Source organism: Heptranchias perlo, chromosome 15 (assembly GCF_035084215.1).
Source record: "Heptranchias perlo isolate sHepPer1 chromosome 15, sHepPer1.hap1, whole genome shotgun sequence".
NCBI classification, from domain to species: Eukaryota; Metazoa; Chordata; class Chondrichthyes; order Hexanchiformes; family Hexanchidae; genus Heptranchias; species Heptranchias perlo.
This window is the reverse complement of record NC_090339.1, coordinates 52,217,144-52,242,967: the sequence shown is the minus strand read 5'-3', so window position 1 is coordinate 52,242,967 and position 25,824 is coordinate 52,217,144. Positions and strand designations below refer to the sequence as shown.

The following is a 25,824-nucleotide window of genomic DNA, read 5'->3' as shown; positions in this document are numbered from 1 at the left end:
ATGGCCTTCCTTCTGTGCTGTAAGATTCTATAATTCTATGAAAAGGGATTTCAGTACAATGGTAATTAGTCTCACTGTAATATATTATACAATATATAATATTACAAAGAAAAAACAAGAAAACAGCAGTCAAGAGATATAAACTATCAAATCACGTCCATCCTAATCACTCAATACACTGTGAACTTCAGTTTTACAAAAGATGAGTTTTACAAAACATGTTCTACCACAAGTGCACGTTAATAAAATTATATATTAACAGGTGAAATGTATATCCCAAGAAAGTAGAAATTAAATTTAAAGAAACAAAACGTGAAAATAAAGTTCTAAGAAACAAATTTCAGGGAATAAAGTTCCAGTAACAAGGAACCATGTGAACACTGAATTATACAAGGTGCTACTGCACAGCTTTCTTTAATGGTGCAAAATATTTCTGGGATAAATTAGCCTAATTTTTTTTCTGAAAGCAAATCAATTGAAGGAACACTCATGAGATGGCCATGCTTTGAGCAGTGAGGAGCTCATTAAATACATGCAGGTGAGTACTTTGTATCTGTTTTCACAATGGAAGAACAGGACAAAATGCTAGCAGTACAAGGGAACCTAAAATTAAGTCAAGGGAAGGAAGTTAGTGGATTTAATATTAGTAAAAAAAAATGGTAATAGAGAAAATAATAGAATTTAAGATAGACAAATCTCCAGAATCTGATTGTTTCCACTCCAGGGTATTAAAAGAAATAGGTGAGGAAATTGCAGATGCATTAGCCCTAATTTTCCATAACTCTCTAGATTCAGTAATTGTGTCTTTGGATTGGAAAATTGCCATCATTTAAGAAGGGAGAAACCAGATTACAGACCTGTCAGTTTAACATCAGTTGTGGGGAAGTTACTAGAATCTATCATCAGAGACAGAGGCCTGGACAGAGCCGGGGAGTGAGCGGGGGCGTTGATGTTGGCGGGTCGGAATTTGCGATCACAATTCAATTGAATGATAAAATTTTTACTTCCGGGTTTCGTGCCCGGCAGCCAGCCAGACTGACAGGTTGGCTGCGTTTTGAGTGGGAAAGCAACCGGGGAGAGATCAGAGTTCTTGGTGTTTGTATGGGGGAGGTCAGGGAGAGATCGGGATCTTTGGGAGTTGGGTGGGGGGGGGGGCGCAGGATGTGATTGGGACATCGGTGGGGGGTGGGTATCTCAGCCATAGGGAGGGGGTCAGCCGATCGCAGGGTCCGATCGTGGCAGGTGAGTTTGTTGGGCCTGGAGGAAACACTCCTGCTCCTCCTGGCCCACAAGCAAGTGCAATAAAGGCACTTACCTCATGATCCGGCCCTTATCGCCCCCTTTTCACTGGTGAGATTTACGAGCCCCGGGAAACCCATGCTGGAGGGGTTAAATTTAAATTTAATTCAAATTCAATTTAAAAAGATCTACTTAACGTCTCACAAGGACATTAATTGATGCTATAAATACCCGCCCGCCTGAATTAATTAAAGTCCTGACTGCGGCAAGTAGGTTACTTGCACGCATCCAAATGCGCCTCTGTTTAACTCGGGAGTGGGCGCGTTGGAGCCGGGTTGCAGTCGCGCTCCAAAAATCAAATATTTTAAATACCCACCAGCCCCCCAACCCATCTGTTTTTAGGGGTTAAAATTCCCCCCAGAGTGCCTGAATACTTGGACAAGTATCAGCTGATCAAAGAGTATCAGCGTGGATTTGTGAAGGGTAGGTCATGTCTGACTAATCTTGTCGAATTTTTGAGGAGGTCATTAGCATGGTGGATAGGGGAGTGTCTATGGATGTTGTCTATATGGACTTCCAGAAGGCATTTGATAAAGTTACGCACAAGAGGACATTAGCAAAATATGAGATTGAACAGAATTGAAGGTAACCTTGTGACATGGGTTGGTAATTGGTTGGGAGGGAGGAGACAGAAAGTAAGGATAAAAAATTTGTTCTCTGATTGGCAGGATATGACAAGTGGTGTTCACCAGGGATCTGCACTGGGTCCTCAGGTTTTCACCATATATATTAATGACTTAGATGAAGGAATAGGGAGTTGTATAAGCAAGTTTGCAGATAACACTAAGTTAGAAGCTCCTGTAAGTTTTGGGGACGGGAGCAGGAACTTGCAAAGGGACATAGACAGACTAAGTGAAAGGGCAAAACTATGGCAGATGGACTTCAATGTAGGGAAGTGTGAGGTCATCTACTTTGGATCTGAGAAAGACAAATCGGAATATTTTCTTAATGGTGAGAGACTAGGAGCTCTGGCGGAGCAAAGGGATTTAGGTGTCCATGTACATAAATCACTATACCCTAATCACTAGGGTACGGTAGCATAGTGGTTATGTTACTGGACTAGTAATCCAGAGGCCTGGACTAAAAATCCAGAGTCATGAGTTCAAATCCTGCCACGGCAGCTGGCGAATTTAAATTCAATTAATTAAACTCAATTAAATAAAAATCTGGAATTAAGATACTAGTATCAGTAATGAAACTACCGGATTGTCGTAAAAACCCATCTGGTTCACTAATGCCCTTTAGGGAAGGAAACCTGCCGTCCTTACCCGGTCTGGCCTAAATGTGACTCCAGACCCACAGCAATGTGGTTGATTCTGAAATGGCCTAGCAAGCCACACAGTTGTAAAATCTCACTACGAAAAGTCATAATAAGAATAAAACCAGATGGACCACTAGGCACCGGACACGACAACGGCAAACCAAGCCCAGTTGACCCTGCAAAGTCCTCCTCACTAACATCTGGGGACTTGTGCCAAAATTCCCACAGACGAGTCAAGCAACAGCCTGACATAACCATACTCACAGAATCATACCTTTCAGCCAATGTCCCAGACTCTTCCATCACCATCCCTGGTTATGTCCTGTCCCACCGGCAGGACAGACCCACCAGAGGTGGCGGTACAGTGATATACAGTCAGGAGGGAGTGACCCTGGGAGTACTCAACATTGACTCTGGACCCCATGAAATCTCATGGCATCAGGTCAAACATGGGCAAGGAAACCTCCTGCTGATTACCTCCCACAGCTGATGAATCAGTCCTCCTCCATGTTGAGCACCAGTTGGAGGAAGCACTGAGGCTAGCAAGGGCACAAAATGTACTCTGGGTGGGGGACTTCAATGTCCATCACCAAGAGTGGCTCTGGTAGCACCACTACTGACCGAGCTGGCAGAATCCTGAAGGACATAGCTGCTGGACTGGGCCTGCGACAGGTGGTGAGCGAACCAACACGAGGGAAAAACCAACTTGACCTCGTCCTCACCAATCTACCTGCCGCAAATGCATCTGTCCATGACAGTATTGGTAGGAGTGACCACCGCACAGTCCTCGTGGAGACGATGTCCCATATTTGCACTGAGGACACCATCCAACGTGTTGTGTGGCACTACTACCGTGCTAAATGGGATAGAATCAAAACAGATCTAGCAGCTCAAAACTGGGCATCCATGAGGCACTGTGGGCCATCAGCAGCAGCAGAATTGTATTCCAGCACAATCTGTAACCTCATGGCCCGGCATATTCCTTACTCGACCATTACCAACAAGCCAGTGGATCAACCCTGGTTCAATGAGGAGTGTAGAAGAGCATGCCAGGAGCTGCGCCAGGCGTACCTAAAAATGAGGTGCCAACCTGGTGAAGCTACAACTCAGGACTACATGCACGCTAAACAGCGGAAGCAACATGCTATAGACAGAGCTAAGCGATTCCACAACCAATGGATCAGATCAAAGCTCTGCAGTCCTGCCACATCCAGTCGTGAATGGTGGTGGACAATTAAACAACTAACGGGAGGAGGAGGCTCTGCAAACATCCTCATCCTCAATGATGGCGGAGTCCAGCATGTGAGTGCAAAAGACAAGGCTGAAGCGTTTGCTACCATCTTCAGCCAGAAGTGCCGAGTGGATGATCCATCTCGGCCTCCTCCCGAAATCCCCACCATCACAGAAGCCAGTCTTCAGCCAATTCGATTCACTCCACGTGATATCAAGAAATGGCTGAGTGCACTGGATACAGCAAAGGCTTTGGGCCCCGACAACATCCCAGCTGCAGTGCTGAAGACTTGTGCTCCAGAACTAGCTGCCCCTCTAGCCAAGCTGTTCCAGGACAGCTACAACACTGGCATCTACCCGACAATGTGGAAAATTGCCCAGGTATGTCCTGTCCACAAAGAGCAGGACAAATCCAATCCGGCCAATTTTACCGCCCTATCAGTCTACTCTCAATCATCAGCAAAGTGATGGAAGGTGTCGTCAACAGTGCCATCAAGCGGCACTTACTCACCAATAACCTGCTCACCGACGCTCAGTTTGGGTTCCACCAGGACCACTCGGCTCCAGACCTCATTACAGCCTTGATCCAATCATGGACAAAAGAGCTGAATTCCAGAGGTGAGGTGAGAGTGACTGCCCTTGACATCAAGGCAGCATTTGACCGAGTGTGGCACCAAGGAGCCCTAGTAAAATTGAAGTCAATGGGAATCGGGGGAAAACTCACCAGTGGCTGGAGTCATACCTAGCACAAAGGAAGATGGTAGTGGTTGTTGGAGGCCAATCATCTCAGCCCCAGGACATTGCTGCAGGAGTTACTCAGGGTAGTGTCCTAGGCCCAACCATCTTCAGCTGCTTCATCAATAACCTTCCCTCCATCATAAGGTCACAAATGGGGATGTTCGCTGATGATTGCACAGTGTTCAGTTCCATTCGCAACCCTTCAAATAATGAAGCAGTCCGAGCCCGCATGCAGCAAGACCTGGACAACATCCAGGCTTGGGCTCAGAAGTGGCAAGTAACATTCGTGCCAGATAAGTGCCGGGCAATGACCATCTCCAACAAGAGAGAGTCTAACCACCTCCCCTTGACATTCAATGGCATTACCATCGCTGAATCCCCCACCATCAACATCCTGGGGGTCACCATTGACCAGAAACTTAACTGGACCAGCCAGATAAATACTGTGGCTACAAGAGCAGGTCAGAGGCTGGGTATTCTGCGGCGAGTGACTCACCTCCTGACTCCCCAAAGCCTTTCCACCATCTACAAGGCACAAGTCAGGAGTGTGATGGAATTCTCTCCACTTGCTTGGATGAGTGCAGCTCCAACAAGACTCAAGAAGCTCGACACCATCCAAGATAAAGCAGCCCGCTTGATTGGCACCCCATCCACCACCCTAAACATTCACTCCCTTCACCACCGGCGCACTGTAGCTGCAGTGTGTACCATCCACAGGATGCACTGCAGCAACTCGCTAAGGCTTCTTTGACAGCACCTCCCAAACCCACGACCTCTACCACCTAGAAGAACAAGAGCAGCAGGCACATGGGAACAACACCACCTGCACATTCCCCTCCAAGTCACACACCATCCCGACTTGGAAATATATTGCTGTTCCTTCATCATCGCTGGGTCAAAATCCTGGAACTCCCTTCCTAACAGCACAGTGGGAGAACCGTCACCACACGGACTGCAGCGGTTCAAGAAGGCGGCTCACCACCACCTTCTCAAGGGCAATTAGGGATGGGCAATAAATGCCGGCCTCGCCAGCGATGCCCACATCCCATGAACGAATAAAAAAAAAAGCTAGTGCACAGGTACAAAAAGTAATTAAAAAGGCTAATGGAATGTTGGTCTTTATCTCAATGGGGTTGGAATTCAAAAGTGAGGAAATGCTGATATATTGGTTTTAGAAGAAGTGCAGCTCAGATTCACCAGAATGATATCAGGGCTTAAAGGGTTAAATTATGAGGTCAGGTTACATAAACTTGGTTTTCATTCCCCTGAGTTTAGAATGTTGAGAGGTGATCTAATCTGGGTGTTTAAAATGATAATGAGATTCGATAGGGTAGATACAGAGAAACTATTTCCTTTGGTGAGGGAATCCAGAACCAGGGGGCATAATATTAAAATCAGAGCTAGGCCATTTAAGAGTGAAATTAGGAAGCACCTTTTTACACAAAGTGTGGAGGATATCTGGAACGCTCTCCCCCAAATGGCTGTGGATGCTGGATCATTTGAAATTTCCAAGTCTGAGATTAATCGATTTTTGTTAGGTATGAGTATCAAGGGACATGGAAAAAAGATGGGTTAATTGATGGCATATATCATGAGCAATTGCTTGGAAGGACCCTATGGCACAGAAATAGAGATCCATGTTTTATTTCAGGCTTCCTGAAAGTGCTGTATAGATTTTTGATCATGCCTGGAAGTCTTCAATGAGGCAATGGCACAGGCTTTGTCGCAGCATCCTCAGCCTCCGAACTCAATCCCAGATAACTGTGTCTGATACACGAGACCCGATACATTGCATATTGGCAGGATCTAACCGCACACCTTGTGTGTCATTTTACATCAAGGGCTGATCTTTCCTATCTTTGTTGGTCTGCCTCAGCCAATTACAGTGCAAGTAGTGCACTGAATCCAATACCCAAATGCTCTTAAGTTGTAATTCTGATCATCTCTCAATTAAGCAAAGCAGGCTGAGCCTATGCTGTAACGTTGGTTTCAAATGAAGGCTGGGAATGCATTGCTACACATAGCAACAGCCCTGTAAGTGTTGCAAGTGGATTTCAAGATCAATTATGCCAACATTATTGAGTTTAGCAAGGTTAATGCTTCAATTTTGTGCTATAGCAACTGTCAATAATTCTGTAATGTGCAATAATAATGGGTTAAACATGTGCTGTTCTGCAGTCTTTAAATTGCTACTGCCTAACACACAAATGGTGCAGATTAGTTGGATAGAAAAGTTGGCAGAAAAAAAACAACTAAATGGCAATGGGAAACTATTGAAGTTTGAGATGAGTAGGATACATACCAAAAGTACTTTGATCAGAAGGGGTCACGTCAGAGGCCAGAATTTCATGGATGAATAAGGAGATTAGGTCAAAAGTAAAGTCTGAGGATAAAAATAAGGCTGGTAATACTGAAGAAACCCAGGAGAAATGTGAAAAGCATATAAGTGATGTAAAATGGGACATTAGGATAAAGCATTAAAAAGACAAAAACTTTTATAAGCGCTACAAAAACAAAAGGATGGTCAAAGAAGGGGTGGAGCACTAAGAAATGAAGAAGGCAATTTAAAGTTGGTAATAATAGAAGAAATACTTGAGAAATATTTTACCTCTGTCTTTGCAGGGATAGAAGTGCTAGAGATGGATGTGGAACAGCAAATAATAGATATAAATATAAAAAAGGAAATATCATTAAAAAGGTTACTGGGAGCTTAAAAGTGCCAAGTCACTAGCCTCAAACCTTATCACTCCAGAATACTGAGAGCTATTAGTGATGAAGTAGCAAAGACACCAACCAGAATTTTCAAAAATTCCTTGGAAACGGGAATTTTACCAAAGGGCTGACTATTGTAACAACACTGCGGCACCTCCAACAGTGCAATGCTCCCTTGAACGGCACTGAAGTGTCAGCCTGGATTATGTGCTCAAGTCTCTGGAGTGGGACTTGAACCCACAATCTTCTGACTCAGAGACAAGTGTACAACTGAGCGAAGGCTGACATGTAGTGAATAAATGTCCAGTGAATATATGTTCTCCAGGCAAACTGAATGGATAATCTCCCTAATATGTCCTCTGTGTATTGCTGCATAGTTACCCTGTAACATGTGTGTGATACTTATACCAGTGTCGGTTTTTGTCCTGTCTGTAGTACAGTGCAAGTCTAATATTTTTTCAGCTGGGCAGCACTAGTTGTAACTTGTGTGGCACCTCTGACCTACAGAGAGGCAAAAATCAGCAGAGTTCTCACTTCTGACCACTGTCTAATGACTTGTGCTAGAAAATGCCTGTTCTGTGAGGAAACATCTGAGCTTGACTGTGATGCTCGCAGCACTTGAGTAGCCTGCCAGTGCTAGACTCACATATGAAAATGGCCACTTAGGCAAGTTACTGTAAGGATGCTGGCTGCAACTGTACTCCAGGAACATAGGACAAGAGTAGCCCATTGAGCCCCTTGAGCCTGTTTCACCATTCAATTAGATCATGGCTGATCTGTATCTTAACTCCACCTATCCACTTTGGTTCCGTAACCCTTAATACCCTTGCCTAACAAAAATATATCAATCTCAGTTTTGAAATTTTCAACTGACCCCTATCCTCAACAGCTTTTTGGGAGAGGGAGTTCCAGATTTCCACTACCCTTTGTGTGATGAGCCAGCACCTTTGAGAGGGGAGTTTCTATTATTTAGTGTTTGAATGTGGTCTTACCTGGAGCCTGTCCAGTGCTATAGCTGTCAGTGTCAAGTTGGAGACATGCAGAGAGCAGTACTGCACAAACTTGCTGACGTGGCACATGGCCTTCCCAAACACCCAGGAGCTGTTGACAAAACCAACCTGTGATGTAACAGTAATATTATCAGTGATGAGTTAATTTTAGGCAACAATACAGCTGCCTAATAACTCTGTGTGGTAACAAGCTCCACCTGTTATGGTGCAAAGCCTGGGACCCAAATTCTACCTCAGCTTTATGGTAAGTTAGTTGATCTCAGGAATGGTGTTGAACTAAGGAACCGGCCAACAGCTTGCGGTATTTAACACAGCCTAAGAAGCCTCCAAGAACAAAGCTGTCAATAAATATCTTGCCCAAGCGGCCATTCCTCGTGTTTGAGCCTCAACGTTAAAAAGTGTTGACAAGTTATTTGACTGTTTGGAAGACCTCTCAGCCAAGCCTAATTCTGAATCCACACACATTTGCTTCCCAGCAGAGGTTACTACAATACGATCAGGAGTGTGAACCATAGAATATACAGCACATTTGGCCCATCGTGCTTGTGCTAGCTTTCTGAAAGAGCTATCCATTTAGTCCCATTTCCTTACCTTTCCACCATATAATTTTTATAATTTAATTTTTCAAATATTTACCCCTTTTTCTTTTAAAATCAGTTATGGTTTCTGCTTACACCACTTGACCAATTTTCCTCCTTCCTAGTGTGGGGATGCTGGAGCCAGTTGTGCTGTCTGGGTCATTAGCCTGGCCGAGATCAGAAATCTCAGCACAGATCAGCAAACAAACCTAGGACCTAGTGGGTTGCATAGTTCAGTTCCACAATGGGGGGTGGGAGCCATTTACCGATGGAACCATGGCGCGTGCAACATTTTCTATTCATCCACTGAGTTCGGGCCATAAGATTGGCAGCATCCTTGGAGCTAAAGAACATGATCCATGAATGCCTAAAAATAGCTACGGTTCTGCCACAGCCAAATAACATTCCAATACTCACTGCCTTGTCTCACACGTGAAACACAGCCATGTGGGTGAGGCACTAGAGGGGTGCCAAAAATGTGGAGCTGTACTTTAGCAAGAGCCGTGCCTTTAAGAGAAGAAAGGGGAAAACCAGGAGGGGAAAGACGAGCACTATCAGAAAAAAAAACGATTGAAGGGAGTATCTCATCAGGCACTGACTCTCTCCTGCTTCCCTCTGGAAGCTATGACCTATGTCTCTGTTTAAATGATGGAATGGTTTAATTATAAAAATAGATTCATGAGGAATATTTTGTTATCAGAGTTTATCTTTAAAGTTTGCACTGGATTTATGATATCAAAAGAACCATGGGAAAATTTAAGGCTTAACTAAACAAGACACAATCCTAAATTCAGTCTCAGAATTGCTAATATTAAAAACATGCACATTCTCATTCAATGTGTAACTGGTTTTCAACGGCTTCTGTGCAATTATTTGTATATGCTTTAGGAATCGACAGAAGATCAGCTGTAGCACCTAAATTAACTACTTCAATTGAAAATTTGGGGTTTTGAGTTTATTATAACAGAACCAATATTAGCTGCTCAAAAATCTTGTATTACATTTACACTGGGGGGAATTTTAACCCCCGAGGATCAGCAGGAGAGGTGGGGGACGGGATTAAAATATCAAAAATCGGAAACTCAATCCCAACCCGCCTCCAGCGCGCCCACAGAAACAGGTTGGGGGGCGGACAAATAACCTGCTCTCAAAAGGCGGGTCTGTAATTGAAATATTTTAGTAAGTCTGCATGCCTCAAATTTTAGCAGGCTTTTAGATTTAAGGCCTCCAGGCCGGGTTTCCCAGGACTCGGGAAACCTGCAGCTGAAGGGAGGGGAGAATGGCTGGATCCACCAGGTTAAGTGCCTTTCCAGCATTGCTTGTAGGCCAGAAGGAGCAGGAGTACTTCTCTCCAGCCCCCCAACCAAACCTGCTCCCACCCCGCAATCGGCCAAACCCCACCGTGATCTGATCTCCCCCTGGCCTTTCTGATCTCCCCAAGGCCTTTCCGGTCTCCCCCTCCAGCCTTTCTGATCTCCCCATGACCAGCACGATCTACCCCTCCCCCCATCACCGGCTTCCACGATTTCTCCCTCCCTCCCTCCTCTCCGCTCCCCGGCCGTGGCCTACCAATCAATCAATCCCTCTCAATCTGACTGGCTGCCGGACTTGAAATGGAGACAAAATATTTAAATAAGGTCCTGCCGTTAAATTCAGCAGGACCTCCTGGTTAACCGCAATTCCGGGATTCCCGGCCCCCATGACCCGCACCCCCCCCCCCCACTCCCTCCCCGCAAATATCAGGGCCACTGTGTCAGTGAGGTGCAACAATTAAAATGGATGAACTTTCCATGAGGAAGTACTTTGTACTTATAATTGAAAAGTGCTCTTTCATGTCTCCTACATAAGGCTTTAACAAATCTTATACCTGTCAGAGGAATCATAATTTGTCATGGGGATGGGCCCCTGGATGAAACATTAGAGAGGAGAAACAAGGTGCACAGAGGAATGGGAGAGACAAATAGCACCAGAGTAAAGAATAGTTCAGAAATAGGAGGGATCAGACATGGGAAAATGCGAAGTATGTGAAATGTAGCATGGTAAATAAGGTTGGTGAGCTGCAGGGACAATTCGCCACATAGGACTATGATATATTGGCAATATAAGAGTCCTGGCTCAAAGAAGGGGAGGAATGGGTACTTAATATTCCTGGAATGAAAGGGAAGGAAAGAAGGGGTGGGGGAGGTGGCAGTATTGATCAAAGAAACTATTATAGCACTGGAAAGGGATGATGTAGTTGAGGGGTCAAAGACAGAATCTATTTGGTTACAATTAAGGAACAATAGAGGAGCTATTAGTCTTCTGGGTGTATACTATAGGCCACCAAATAGTGGGAAGGAGATAGAGGAGCAAATTTGCAGGCAAATTACAGAAAGATGCACAAACTATAGAGTTGTGATAATGTGGGACTTCAATTATCTCAATAATGACTAGGACAGAAATAGTACAAAGGAAAGAGGGAGAGAGATTCCTGAAATGTGTACAAGAGAACTTTCTCGAACAGTATGTTTCCAGCCCAACGAGGAAGGAAGCAGTGCTAGATCTAGTTCTAGGGACTGAAATGGGGCAAGTGGAGCATGTTTCAGTGGGGGAACAGAGATCATAATATCATTAGGTTTAGAATAGTTATGGAAAAGGACAAGGAAAAATCAAATGTGAAAATACTTAACTGGAGGAGGGCTAATTTCAGTGAGTTAAAAAGGGATCTTGCCCAGGTGGATTGGAATCAAAAATTGGTAGGCAACACAGTAATTGAACAATGGGAGGCCTTCAAGGAGTAGTTGGTACAGAGTAGATGCATTCCCATGAGAGGGAAAGGAAGGGCATCCAAAAGATAGAGCTCCCTGGATGGCTAAAGATATAGAGATTAAAATGAATCAGAAAAAGGAGGCTTATGACAAATATAAGATTCATAATACAGTGGAGAACCAAGCTGAATACAGAAAGTACACAGGTGATCTAAAAAAGGGAATAAAAGGGGCAAAGAGAGAATATGAGAATAGACATATAAATAGTAAAAGTAATTAGTAAACGTATAAATAGTAAAAGGGTAGTCAAAGGAAGGGTGCGACCAATTAGGGACAAAAAAGGAGATCTTCTTCTAGAGGCAGAGGGCATGGCTGAAGCACTAAATGACTACTTTGCATCGGTCTTCACTTTGCAGTACTCAAAGTAGAAAAGTCACCTAGTCGAGATGGGATGCATCCTAGGTTACTGAGGGAAGTAAGATTGGAAATTGCAGAGGCTCTGGCCATCATCTTCCAATCCTCCTTAGATATGGGACTGGTGCCAGAGGACTGGAGGATTGCAAATGTTACACCTCTGTTCAAAAAGAGAAGGGATAAACCTGGCAATTACAGACCAGTCAGTAGTGGGGAAACTTTTAGAGACAATAATCTGGGACAAAATTAATTGCCACTTGGAAATGAGCAAACAATCAATGCCAGTCATACAGTCTACACATGGGCATACAATCAATGCCAGTTATACACTCTACACATGGGCATACAATCAATGCCAGTCATACACTCTACACATGGGCATACAATCAATGCCAGTCATACACTCTACACATGGGCATACAATCAATGCCAGTCATACACTCTACACATGGGCATACAATCAATGCCAGTCATACACTCTATACATGGGCATACAATCAATGCCAGTCATACACTCTATACATGGGCATACAATCAATGCCAGTCATACACTTTACACATGGGCATACAATCAATGCCAGTCATACACTCTACACAATGGCATACAATCAATGCCAGTCATACACTTTACACATGGCCATACAATCAATGCCAGGCATACACTCAACATGTGGGCATACAATCAACGCCAGTCATACACTCTACACATGGGCATACAATCAACGCCAGTCATACACTCTGCACAATGGCATACAATCAATGCCAGGCATACACTCTACACAATGGCATACAATCAATGCCAGTCATACACTCTACACATGGGCATACAATCAATGCCAGTCATACACTCTACACATGGGCATACAATCAATGCCAGTCATACACTCAACATGTGGGCATACAATCAATGCTAGTCATACACTCAACACATGGCCATTCAATCAATGCCAGTTGTACACTTTACACATGGCCATACCGCTATCACAGGGGGATACAATTAACACTTAACAAGGGCTACAGACATAACGAGGCAATTGCACAGGACACAAGGTGAGCATTTAATCCGGTACTCGGGAAATACTCTTACGTGAAGAAAAACCAGTAACAGATACGGTAAAGTTTGTCAATCGTCAGCGCTACCGCTTTGACATGAGCTGGAGGGGTGCTGACACCCGCCCTCTGCCCCGGGTTGTGGGTGCTGCGACTTACCAAAATAAACGGGGTGTTGAGGAGAGCGATCGTGAGGGTCAGCCACGGCCAGGTTGGTTATGAAGGGGTTGGTGGGTGACAGACGAGCGCGGTGCCGAAGAGGGAGACTCCGCCTGGTAGTGGGGCCAAGACGGCGAATCTCTCCCACTCGCTGATGTGGAAAGCGGTCCAGCTGAAGGAGGACGGCGGCGGGGTCCCGTTGGGTGTCGGGCACCGGACCAGTAACATTTCCAATGGAGGCTGGGAGAGTTGGAGAGGATGGGGAGCGATTCCAGTTACGGATTGTGCATGATGTGGGGATTTTTTTAAAAAAAGTTCAAACAATTTTGAGTTCAGCCCACAACGTTTCTTCAACTTTTTTTTTGTTGTTGAATTTTGAGATTTCCAATAAAAGGCCGGTTCTGTTCACATTTTCATTTTGGGGTCACATAAAACTGCACAAAGAGCATTTTATTATTAATCTTTTCTTTCCTCGGTTAGAGGCTTGGAGAAGTGATGAATGGAGGCAGTTGGTGCTCATTCATAAACATTCAAATGTAAACAATCTTACAACACCAGGTTATAGTCCAACAATTTTATTTGAAAATCACAAGCTTTCGGAGGCTTTCTCCTTCGTCAGGTGAATGTCAGGAAATCCTTGAACGTTTTGCATTTATATTCAGAGAACAATACCCGGTGATTACAGATAATCATTCCAACTTGTGATTTTCAAATAAAATTGTTGGACTATAACCTGGTGTTGTAAGATTGTTTACATTTGTCAACCCCAGTCCATCACCGGCATCGCCACATCATAAACATTCGAGGGGAATCCATCACCACATTTGTCAGTCTTTTGTTTTGAGTGAGTGGTTTCAAGTCACCAGCGATCAGCTAGACGTGAGGTTTGCTCCCGAATACTTGGAGCAGAGGCTGCAGAGTTAGTGGAACGACCCTTTTCTCCCGACTCAAAAGGGAAAGGATTTTTCCCCCTTCAGAAAGTTCGCGCCTGAACTTTGGTGTTATTTGAGTTTAATATATGGACATTCGTGAGAAAACCTGGTGTTGGTAAAAGGGTTAAATATTTAAAATAAAAACAGAAAATGCTGGAAAACACTCAGCAGGTCAGGCAGCATCTGTGGAGAGAGAAACAGAGTTAATGTTTCAGATCGATGACCTTTCATCAGAACTGGACGATGTGATGAGATGAACAGCTTTTAAGCAAATACGGAATCAGGGAAAGTGGGTGGGGCAGGGAAAGAACACGTGTCGAGTGTATACCTGACATTGATTGTATCCCCAAGTGTGGAATGTGTGACTGGCATTGATTGTATGGCCATGTGCAGAGTGTATGCCTGGTATTGATTGTATGGCCATGTGTAGAGTGTATGCCTGGTATTGATTGTATGGCCATGTGCAGAGTGTATGCCCGGTATTGATTGTATGGCCATGTGTAGAGTGTATGCCTGGTATTGATTGTATGGCCATGTGTATAGTGTGTGCCTGGTATTGATTGACCGTGTGCAGAGTGTATGCCTGGTATTGATTGTATGGCCATGTGTAGAGTGTATGCCTGGTATTGATTGTATGGCCATGTGCAGAGTGTATGCCCGGTATTGATTGTCTGACCGTGTGCAGAGTGTATGCCTGGTATTGATTGTATGGCCATGTGCAGAGTGTATGCCTGGTATTGATTGACCATGTGCAGAGTGTATGCCCGGTATTGATTGTATGGCCATGTGCAGAGTGTATGCCCGGTATTGATTGTCTGACCGTGTGCAGAGTGTATGCCTGGTATTGATTGTATGGCCATGTGCAGAGTGTATGCCTGGTATTGATTGACCATGTGCAGAGTGTATGCCTGGTATTGATTGTATGGCCATGTGCAGAGTGTATGCCTGGTATTGATTGACCATGTGCAGAGTGTATCCCTGGTATTGATTGTATGGCCATGTGCAGAGTGTATGCCTGGTATTGATTGACCATGTGCAGAGTGTATCCCTGGTATTGATTGTATGGCCATGTGTAGAGTGTATGCCTGGTATTGATTGTCTGACCGTGTGCAGAGTGTATGCCCGGTGTATTGATTGTATGCTCATGTTGACCTTTTGCTCCATGTTAACTCTCTGTGCAAATGCTCTGTTTGTATTTTGTGTCAAATGCGCTAAAGATGTTCAGCGTAAATCGAAAGATACGCCAAAAATTTATGCCGGGGTTCTAGGCTGATCTTGCCAACCAGTTCTTACGCCCAAAATCTTCCTGCCAATCTCATTAACATATGTCGGAATGTAAAAAACCGTCATAAACAAGAGGAAATCAGCATAAACAACCCTGTGATAGGATGGAGGGCTAGGTGAAAAGTCAGATGATAGGAATTACAGCACACAGGAAGCCAGGAAAAGCTGGCCAAGGAGAACCGGCTGCAACAGGCGAACAGCCTAGGAGAAGAAAAAAGCAGGTTGACAGCAAGGGTGCAAACTGTCTTGCCAACACTGTGTTCCTACACCAGGCACCAAAATGCTGACAAATCTGATCAGGTCAGATGAAGTAGGGTGGGAGGAGTCTTGTATGGAGCATAAACACCGGCATAGACCAATTGGGCCGAATGTCTGTTTCTGTGCTGTAATTTCTATGTAATGTAAACTCATTTCACATTGCCAGGATCTCCTGCTCTCGCATAAGTGGAAGCTAAAGTTAAGGTTATTACAGTCAGTGTTCAGGTCAGAGAGCTTCAAAGTGTCTAATTGAGCTTTTCCTAGAGCTTGCATTGAGTTTCACTGGAATAAGTCATTGAGTTCCATTAAAACAATGTAGAAGGACAAAGACAGAGGAGTCAGAATGGGAGTGAGATGAGGAATTAAAGTGGCAAGCGGTAGGGAACTCTGGGTCGGACTTGCGGACAGAGCGAAGGTGTTTGGCAAAACAGCCGCCTAATTTGTGTTTGGCCTCCCCTTTGTAGAGGAGGTTGCACTGTGTGTGGTAGATGCCACTCCCCTCACTCACTCTAATCTATCTCCCGCTGAATTTGCAGCACTATGCTCTCTCAGGCCCTTTTAAAATGCTGTTCATGTGTACTGTTTTCCAGTTCTGTTGTAGGGTATACTCCTGAAACGTTTACATGTCTGTTCTCTCCATAGATACTGACTGGCCTGCTGAGTGTTTCCAGCATTTTCTCCATTCATTGAAAAATGACCTCAAGTTCCTGTCCCAAATTGATATTCTGTGATTCCTGTGTGCAAAATTGTGCATCTGTGGATATCATGTGAGGACATGTTCAGCTCTGATTACCCTCACTGTTGAATAGCCTGCCCTGGTTCACTGATAAAGGAAGGTCACTGTTTATTTATAATTACACAAAATAATAATTAGGCTTTGCTTAGTTTGTGGGGAATGACTCATATATTTTTTGATTTGGGGTATTTTTTCAAAATATACAATCTTTTGATTTCCCCTCGCTCAATTTTCTGCTCTTATGGTCTATCTGGGGCATACACTTCTTGCAGCTGAGGGGGCAGAAAAGTTGACTGCTCCCAAGACTGTACCTATGGCGCTCTTGAGCTAGTTTGTTGAGTCAGCAGTAAAGAATCATGCTTTCATTTTCCCTATTTGTGGGAGGTTGCAAACTAACTAATCACATTTCACCCATAGTGGCAAAGTTGAGATCAGAAACATAACAGAATCAGATGTCAAACGCGTGTCAGCTACAGCCATGAAGCCATGCATGTTATCCAAGGGGGCATAGTCTCAGAATAAGGGGTCGCCCGTTTAAGACGGAAATGAGGAGGAATTTCTTCTCCCAGAGGGTCGTGATTCTTTAGAATTCTTTACCCCAAAAAGCTTTGGAGGCTGAGTCATTGAATACATTCAAGGCTGAGTTGGACAAATTTTTGATCAGCAAGGGAGTCAAAGGATATGGGGAAAAGGCGGGAAAGTGGAGTTGAGGTAAAAACCAGATCAGCCATGATCTCATTGAATGGCGGAGCAGGCTCGAGAGGCCGAATGGCCTACTCCTACTCCTATCTTTTATGGTCTTATGGTCCAATGTGCTGCATCACATCTCTGCCTTTAGCATCATTACCTGTCTTGGAAGTTGACATCTTGTTTTGCATTGGATCTTGAGCTCATAATCTAAGCTGACACTAGTGAAGTATTGAGGGAATGCTGCATTGTCAAATGAAGTGTTAAGCTGAGGTCCTGTCTGCATGCTCTGATTGTTCAGTTATACATTAAAAATAGAATCATACAGCACAGAAGGAGGCCATAATACCCATCGTGCCTGTGCCGGCTCTCTGAAAGAGCTACCAATTGGGTCCCCTCCTCTGCTCTTTCCCCATAGCCCTGCTAATTTTTCCTTTTTAAGTATATATCCAATTCTCTTTCTCTTTTACTGCTTCCACTGTCCTTTCAGGCAGTGCATTCCAGATCATAACAACTCGCTGAGTAAAAAAAAATTCTCCTCATTCCTCCCCTGGCTTTTTTGCCAATTATCTTAAATCTATATCCTTTGGTTACCGACCCTTCCGCCAATGGAAACAATTTCTCCCTATCTACTCTATCAAAACCCTCATAATTTTGAACACTCATTAAACTATTCAAATAAAAGCACAATGTCCACTAGGTATCCTAGGCAATATTTCTCCCTCAACTAGTACCACCAAAAACTGATTTCCTGGTTTATCATCTCATTTATGGCTGTTTGTGGGATTTTGCCAGGCAGAAAATGAGCTTCCACATTTACCTACATAACATCAATCACTGAACTTCAAAATAATTATTGTATGTGAAGCACTTTGAGACATTTCTGAGAGATGTGATAAGGCACTATACAGAAAATGTTTGATCTCTAAAGCTAATGGAACAGGAGTGGAACAGACAATGGGGGACTGGAAAATCTGGCTAAGATCTATAGGGTAGAAATTTTGCATCTGCACTCGCCATCCCATTACTTTCCAACCATTAAAGTGAATGGGGAAAAATTATGCTGGCAAACACAGAATCCGAATTTCTACTCCCATGTATCCAGATCTGCAACACTTAGTGCATTTTTTGATATAATGGAAAATCCGCCCTAATAAGCCGTGTTTACAAGTGTTTTTTTGTGTAAAGGTGTACAATATGCTGATTCATCGTTCATTTCCCACTGAGTGTATCCTGTTTAGTAGCATAGTTCCTGTGGCTTGAATTGATTAAAAACATAAAATATATGAAACATATAAGGTCATTTAACCCACCAAGTTCCGTCCTTTCACAGATCACATTTAGTTTGTCCTATTTTGGTCTACCCCTAATTTTCTTAAAGGGAAATCTAGCCACAGATAAAACTTTTAAGATAGAACTGCAAAATTTCTTCCTGGCTCCCGTGTAATCTAACTCCAAGAAAGCTGGACTACTTTAGGAAGCCAGCAAGAAATTGTTCAAGGACGAAGGGAGAGGAAAGGATGCAGAGGGTTATTAGGACATGGAATGTTCTACCAGAAAACAGTGGCGGAAACAGAATCCATAATAGCTTTTAAAAGAAAATTTCAGTCAGCCAGCACAGACACGATGGGCCGAATGGTCTCCCTCAGTGCTGCAAAATTCGATGATTCTATGAACTCTTGATTAGTTGCATACCACAGATGACACCAATATCCAAGAATCAAAAGGACCATTCTGTTCCTTCTAGCATTTAATCATCTGTCTCTAATTATTGTTTTAAGCCTTGATCCCATTTTTAACTGGATATTGATCCAGATATATTCATTAAAGGATTTAATCCATGCAGCATAAACTATTTTTTTTCTGGCTGTCTAGTCCACATGTCTGCTACTCTTTGGGGAACAATAAAATTATAATCTTGAGGTGGATCGGGAACTGCTTATTTGCTAGCCCCTTGATACTGCTGGGTTGCTTTCCTCGAATGGAAATTGATGATTAACTCTCAGTGTTCGCAATATGATGTGGGACAGACTGGTTGAATCTAGAGGGTCTTTTCCTGTCTGTCATTGTGCGTATGTTCATATATTAGTTGCTTTCAATTGGACTAAATTTTAGTGTATCTTTAACAAAAGTTGCTGGTGACTATTCCTTTGGCCTGCAAGAAACAGAAAGGTCTTGCCAATATTTATTTATTTTTGATAATTTCCACAGGCAACAGCTCCCATTTAAAAAAAAAGCATATGGGTTCCTGGGCTTCATAAATAGAGGCATAGAGTACAAAAGCAAGGGAATTTTGCTAAACTTCTATAAATCACTGTTTAGGCCTCAGCTGGAGGACCACTAAAATTATTAAAGAACTAGAACTAAATTAAGAACTAAGGACTGAAGACTAAAAACTAGGACTGAGTTTTAGTGGGTATGCTATTTTTAATAAATGATCCTATCCTTTTTTGTTAAAAGCTCTGGTTACAATGAAGAACTTTTAAGACCAAATGCATATAAGGCCTTCAAATTACAACATGGGATACTGGCATATTCATGCTTAATGCATTCATTTCAAGCCCTTCTCTGCTATCTTAGTTTGTTTAAAGTAAATGGGTTAAATCTCTTCTAAATTAGCAGGGAGAAAGAATTTCAGATGAACGGGTTATGTGTATGTACACTGGTATCCCACGGCATATGTTTGGGACCCTAGATCTTTTGAATGGTTTTAATGTAATGCTCCAACCTAATCCAAATGCTAATACTTTGGACTTTTGTGTATTCTGTGAAAGTTGTGCATCATGGGTCAAATCAAAGACCCAGTACAAAGAATAGATTTTCAATGACTTGCTAAACATCTCAGAACAACAGCGTTTCAAATGTCAATTATGTAGCAGAGTTATAGTTATAAAAAGCTTTTTATTCTGACCTGTAGGTTCAGCTACTCAATGTTACTTTGCTTTCTAATACAATGATTGAAATAAAAAGCTTGTAAATGACAATAGATGATGCTAGCCTTTCAGGGCTAGTAACCCACCACAGTGATGCAGATCTCTCTAGAACTCATTTTTATTGCACCAACCTATTTCCCACCCACCCCCCCGCCCCACCGTTTCCTCCCCCTCTGCTGAGGTATGGTTTCACAAACTCAAGCAGCCCTCCAGTACCTTGTACAAGTGGCTCTTACAATTTGAAGGATTTGAACATTTACCTGAGGAAGGAGGAAGTCTCCGAAAGCTTGTGAATTTAAAATAAAATTGCTGGACTATAACTTGGTGTTGTAAAATTGTTTACAATTTGAAGGATGGTATGTGTTCCTTATCGGACCATTCATTGCTTGTATGTGAGATGTACACTATGGGACTGCTGTACATGTAAGAATGTAGACAGAGAGTATTGGCGGCCTATTCAATTGGTGAAGAGGGAAAGTTTCACAGCCTAACTGAATCTTGCCCCTACCAGACATCCATATGCGTGGACTTCCCAGAATGGATATCAATCAAGAGCAGGTACCCTCTCTGATTGTTTTCCTTTCCTAGCCTAGGGCTGTTGAGGACAAATATCACTGCCTAATCCAAGATTAGTTAACCCAGCACAGACTGGCATCAAACCTGGTCCAGACTTGGGGCTCGATATTAGCAGGGCGGCGGGTCGACTGGGCGCGTGGGTAACGCGCCCGGTGAAATCAGTGTGCTCCGCACGGAATTACAGGCTAATTGGAGCCACTTACCTTTGCTTCCGGGTTTCCCGCTGGTAAGCTGCACACGGACGGACTGCGCACGCGCAGTAAGGTCTGACAGCTGGAGGAGCCCTATTTAAAGGGGCAGTCCACCAATGCTCCTCCTGCAGCAAACAACTAATGCTGAACCATGGAGCAGGCCAGTGGGAAGGCTGCCCCAAGATTTTCAGACTCCTCACTCCAGCTGCTGCTGGATGGGATGAGGAGGAGGAGGGAAATATTTTTCCCGTCTGATGGGAGGAAGTGCCCTCCCTCCACCACGAAGAAGGCCTGGTTGGAGGTGGCCGAGGAGGTCACCAGCTGTGGCAATGTGCCACGAACATGGGTCCAGTGCAGAAAGAGATTTAATGATCTAACCAGGTCAGGCAAAGTAAGTATACTTACGCATTCTCCCACACTCCGTCTTCCACATCACCTCCACCACCACACAACCCCTTCTGCACTGCCACCACAATGCTCTCGCATCACTCCTCACATCCACTCAACTATCATCCTCACCTTGCCTGCACGTACTCACCGCCCCGTTCCCATTCGAACACGAACACGCAACCCAATCCTCATACAATCTCATGGCTATGTTGCACACGCACCCTCCCATGCATCTCCCTCACGCTCAACCCCACGCACACCAATGCATGCAGCGGCTCACCATGCAACCATCACTCAATCATGCCTCTGTGCTTTGCCTTGATAGGAGAAGAGATGCCAGAACGCCCAGGAGAGGGCAAGGACCGGAGGGGACCTGCCACACCAGGTGGTCCTAACAGACACGGAGCAGCAGGCATTGGACATCAGCCGCACACTGGAGTGCCTGTCCGTGGCGGATGCCAAGGCTGGGATTGCACAAGCGGCTGGTGACAGAAAGCTAACACTCAGCACTCATGATAGCGAATGATCTTAGCATCACTTGGCATCTGCAGCACCTCACCATCTGTCCACATGCCTAATATTGCTTTCTGTTCTCTTGCAGGGCCATCTGTGAGTGCCGTGACTGTGGAGGGCGATTCCTCAGAGGACCTGCTGGCCTCTGAGGGTCCATCGTCACATCTGAGCCATGCATTCACCAGTGCAGATAATACACCTCGTGGGTCCCCGTCCTCACTTAGTTGGGCTTGCACATGGTGAGTCACCACGCACATGGAGACCCTGGTGGCAGGGGCAGCCGTGGACAGTCCGCGTCGGTGGGAGCATTCTTCTCCAGGCTCTGCTCAGCTGGACCCAGATGCTGAACCTTGGGGGCCAGCCGTTAAAAGGAGAGTCGTCGAGGGGCAGCAGCACATTGCCGAGGCGCTGGAACAGGTGCCACGCGCACTCTCCACAATCACGCAGAGGATGGAGGAGTCCAACTCCTGCATGAGGGGAATGGTGGCACAGGTACAGGAGGGTATCTCCGAGATAGTGTCGCAGGGACGTGAAGGCATCTTTGAGATAGTGTCGCGGGTAGGTGTGGGAATGTCTGCGATGGAGGAAAGGCTAGCCTCCATCGAGTGTCAAGCACGGCTCAACAATGAGTCCATTCAAGCCCTGACGACGGCCGTTCGGATTCAGGGTGAGCAACATTCTGCCGCCTTGAACAGGCTGTCAGATACTTTACAAGTGGCCTTCCAAGGCCTCACACAAGTCCTCCAAACTGCCGTCCAGCAGAGTGGAAGGAGTGATGTGGGCCTGGGCCACGAGAGGGATGATGGTGAAAGGGGACATGGAAGTGGGGACGCCACTCAAAGCACTCCCACGTCTCACCCGTTGCCCCCCTCTCAACCAGTACCCGCAATGCTGCCCCCTCTCCAGGTGGCCGAGTCTTCCCCTGCACAGGTGTAGGTGGAGCAGTCTTTGGAGGGGCCCTCATGGGCACTCAAACCCAGAGGGCATCGGCCCAAAGCATCTCATCGGTCAGGGCATGGACAAGAGCAACCTGCCACTACCTCCACTGAAGCCACAGGGGTAGCACCATGTAGGGGTTCCCGGAAACGCAAGGCAAAGGTTTTGTGAGCACAAAGGGAATGCACAAGGGTGTCTGACGATTTGACATGTTTTTAATTTATATTTGTTTTATTTCACATGCATAATAAATCACCACTACTGCCATGTCTTGCCCATTCTTGACTGGCTTGTGGAATAGGTCCCTTTCATGGGGTTCACCATGAACACGCACACTTGATGCCACCCATTGTGTCATTGCAGAGTGGGTGTAGGTGTATTTGCAGGGCTCTTTTGTGCAGACGACTGAGAGATGTTGGTGATGTCCCCGGTGGCACCCTGGAAGGATGCGGAGGAGAAGTTGTTGAGGGCAGTGGTGACTTTGACCGTGACAGGTAAGAAGATGGTGCTCGGGCCAGCCAGGAGCAGCTCGGCATGAAAGAGGCTGCAGATGTCCATGACTACATGTTGAGTGACTCTGAGCCTCCATGTGCACTGCTGCTCAGAGAGGTCCAGGAAGCTGAGCCTCGGTCTGTGGACCCTATGGCGAGGGTAGTGCCCTCTGCGACGCATCTCTCTCTGCGGTTGCCCTCCCTCCTGCTGTGCAGGTGGATGTGTCACAGCACTGTGTTGCAGAGCTCCACGTGTCAGACCCGCCCCGGGAATCCCGGATTTTCGCAGCCCCCCCCGCCACAAACGCACCCGATCGCGGGTGAGAAAATTGAGCCCTTGGTCTCTGTGGCTCAGTTCTACACCAGGAAGTGCATTTCCTAACTGAGCAACTAAAACAGCAGGCAATGTCTTTTATTTTAATTCCAAGAATTTCTATTATGGTGTGTTACAAATAACAAAGACCATTGACAGCAGCAAAAGATCTCAAAATATACAGCCTTGTTTTTCTACTTAAATTGCCTTTTGACACATTTCTCAAGCTTCATCAGTCATCAGACAGAACTGCCACTGTTTCCACACACACAGGCTGCAAGGGAGGCTTTTTAGAAATTCTTATTCTTAATATCTGAAATCTTTGCACCGCTTCACTCTCAGTATGGAGGATGATATGTGTTCCTTTGAAGAGTTTTCCAATTTTTGCACAGCAGTTGTACGTTATAGGATTACTGTACATGTCAGAGATGGAAGAAGAATGAATATCTGCTGTGAAATCAAAAATGCTGGTTGTCTTGCTCTTAATTATTGACTTGTATGATATAGCTGGTATTGAGATTTGCATTTAACGTGTGTCATCAGGCACAATGGAACTGTTACCTTTAATCCATGTGCCCTGTAACCTGCCATACAGTAGTGGACACGTGTGGTCCATTTTTATACTGTAACCTGCCATACAGTACTAGACATGTGTGGTCTATTTGTATATTGTACACTGACCATACAGTACCAGGCGTGTGTTTTATTTGAATGCTGTAATCTGCCATACAGTACCAAACAGTACCATAAGGGAAAGAATCACTGCCTTTTAAACTCTGTCCATTATGAGTATGGTGTCAGTTGATAGTTGATTGTTTCCCTGTATCTGTGTATCATACAATACTATACAAAGGTGAATTATTACCATTTATGTATTTTACAGTGTTGTACAGTGTCGTATATGAATGAATCCTTGGTTTTTTCATGGTATCTGGGGCTCTAAAATAAACTGTATTTTATATGTAGAAATCTGAGTTTTGGAATATGTCCAATAAAAATGCCAACTTTTAACTGGACTCAAAGGAGAAGCACTTGGCCCCACTCAACATGTCCCCTTGACAACAGCTGAGAACAAAAACTCACCATGATTTGAGGGGGTTGGCTTGTGGTCATGAGTCTGAATCTTACATCACTGTAGCCCCTGTCCAAGCAGCAAAAACACTCCTTTCAAACCCCAATGGTCCCCTCGATGGCCAATCTAGTAGAGGTAAGTGCCTTGCTGTAGCGTTCGTATGTTACCATTTGGGCTGCTCTTACTGGGGCCATTATCCATGAAAACAGTCTCCGTTACACACAAGTCAAGTATGCTCCAGATCGTTTGTCATGCATACTTGTAGCATGTTGTGCCCTTCAGAATTTTGCCATTGGGAAAGGACTGGGCTTTGAAGTTGCTGGTGAGGAGAGATTCACAATAACCTGCACTCAGCGAACGCCTCGGTAACTGCTGCCAGGAGCATCAGTGCACATCTCATCACTAAAATCTTCGCTTCTGTGTAACACAGTCTACCTTTGACACCAGAGCCTTACCTCCTTCTTCCTCACCTTCATATAGAAAGACATACTCATGGCAGAACACAACAACACGTCAGCCCTCTTTGCCTCTACATGGCTGTGCTAATGATCATCACTTGAATGAATAAGTTCACCCTTTCCTGTATGACTCTTACCTCCATGAATAACAAAGTGCACATTTTATTTTATTACAATTAAGTCCAAAGTAAACATAAGCCAACCTACTCTTTCCTAACATCATGCTTCCCCTGGGTGGCTACACGTGTTTTTCTTTCCCCTATTCTAGTGCTTCTCCTAACTGTAACCTGAGGGCCAATATTGCCAGAGGTGGTTGGCTGCTTGTGCCCTACAAAAGGGTCATGGGACTGAAGTGGCCCTCCTCCCATGGCAACTAACACCTGGCAGGTAGCTGCTGCTGGCATCATCTCTGGAGCTTATTGCTGGGCAGCCTGGTACTGCCTCCCACACTCCACTGGTATGGTGCTCTGGGAAAGAAGGCCAGAGGCCTGGCATGTATTGCCTTCCTGAGCCATATGCAGCCTTCTCCTCAGCCTCCATTGGGAAGGTGGCACATGCTCACCCATCTCCCACTCCTCCGGCTCTGTCTGTTGTTCCTCATCCTCATCATCATCATCGTCTTCTTCCTCCTGTGTCTCCACTGCCATGGTAGATAGAATCATAGAATGGTTACAGCACAGCAGGAGGCCATTTGGCCCATCAAGCCCATGCCAGGTCTTTGTAAGAGCATTCCCCTGCTCTTCCCCCGTAGCCCTGTAAATTTTTTCCCTTCAAGTATTTATCTAATTCCTTTTTGAAAGCCACGATTGAAGCTGCTTCCACCACCCCCTCGGGCAGCGCATTCCAGATCATAACT

The 25,824-nt window shown here is 44.8% G+C and overlaps 1 pseudogene; it reads right to left on the bottom strand.

The window, feature by feature from the left end:
- LOC137332814 (G-protein coupled receptor 83-like) overlaps positions 1 to 25,615 on the bottom strand; it is a 35,287-nt pseudogene extending 9,672 nt beyond the window's left edge.
- Positions 25,616 to 25,824: the final 209 nt, after the last annotated feature.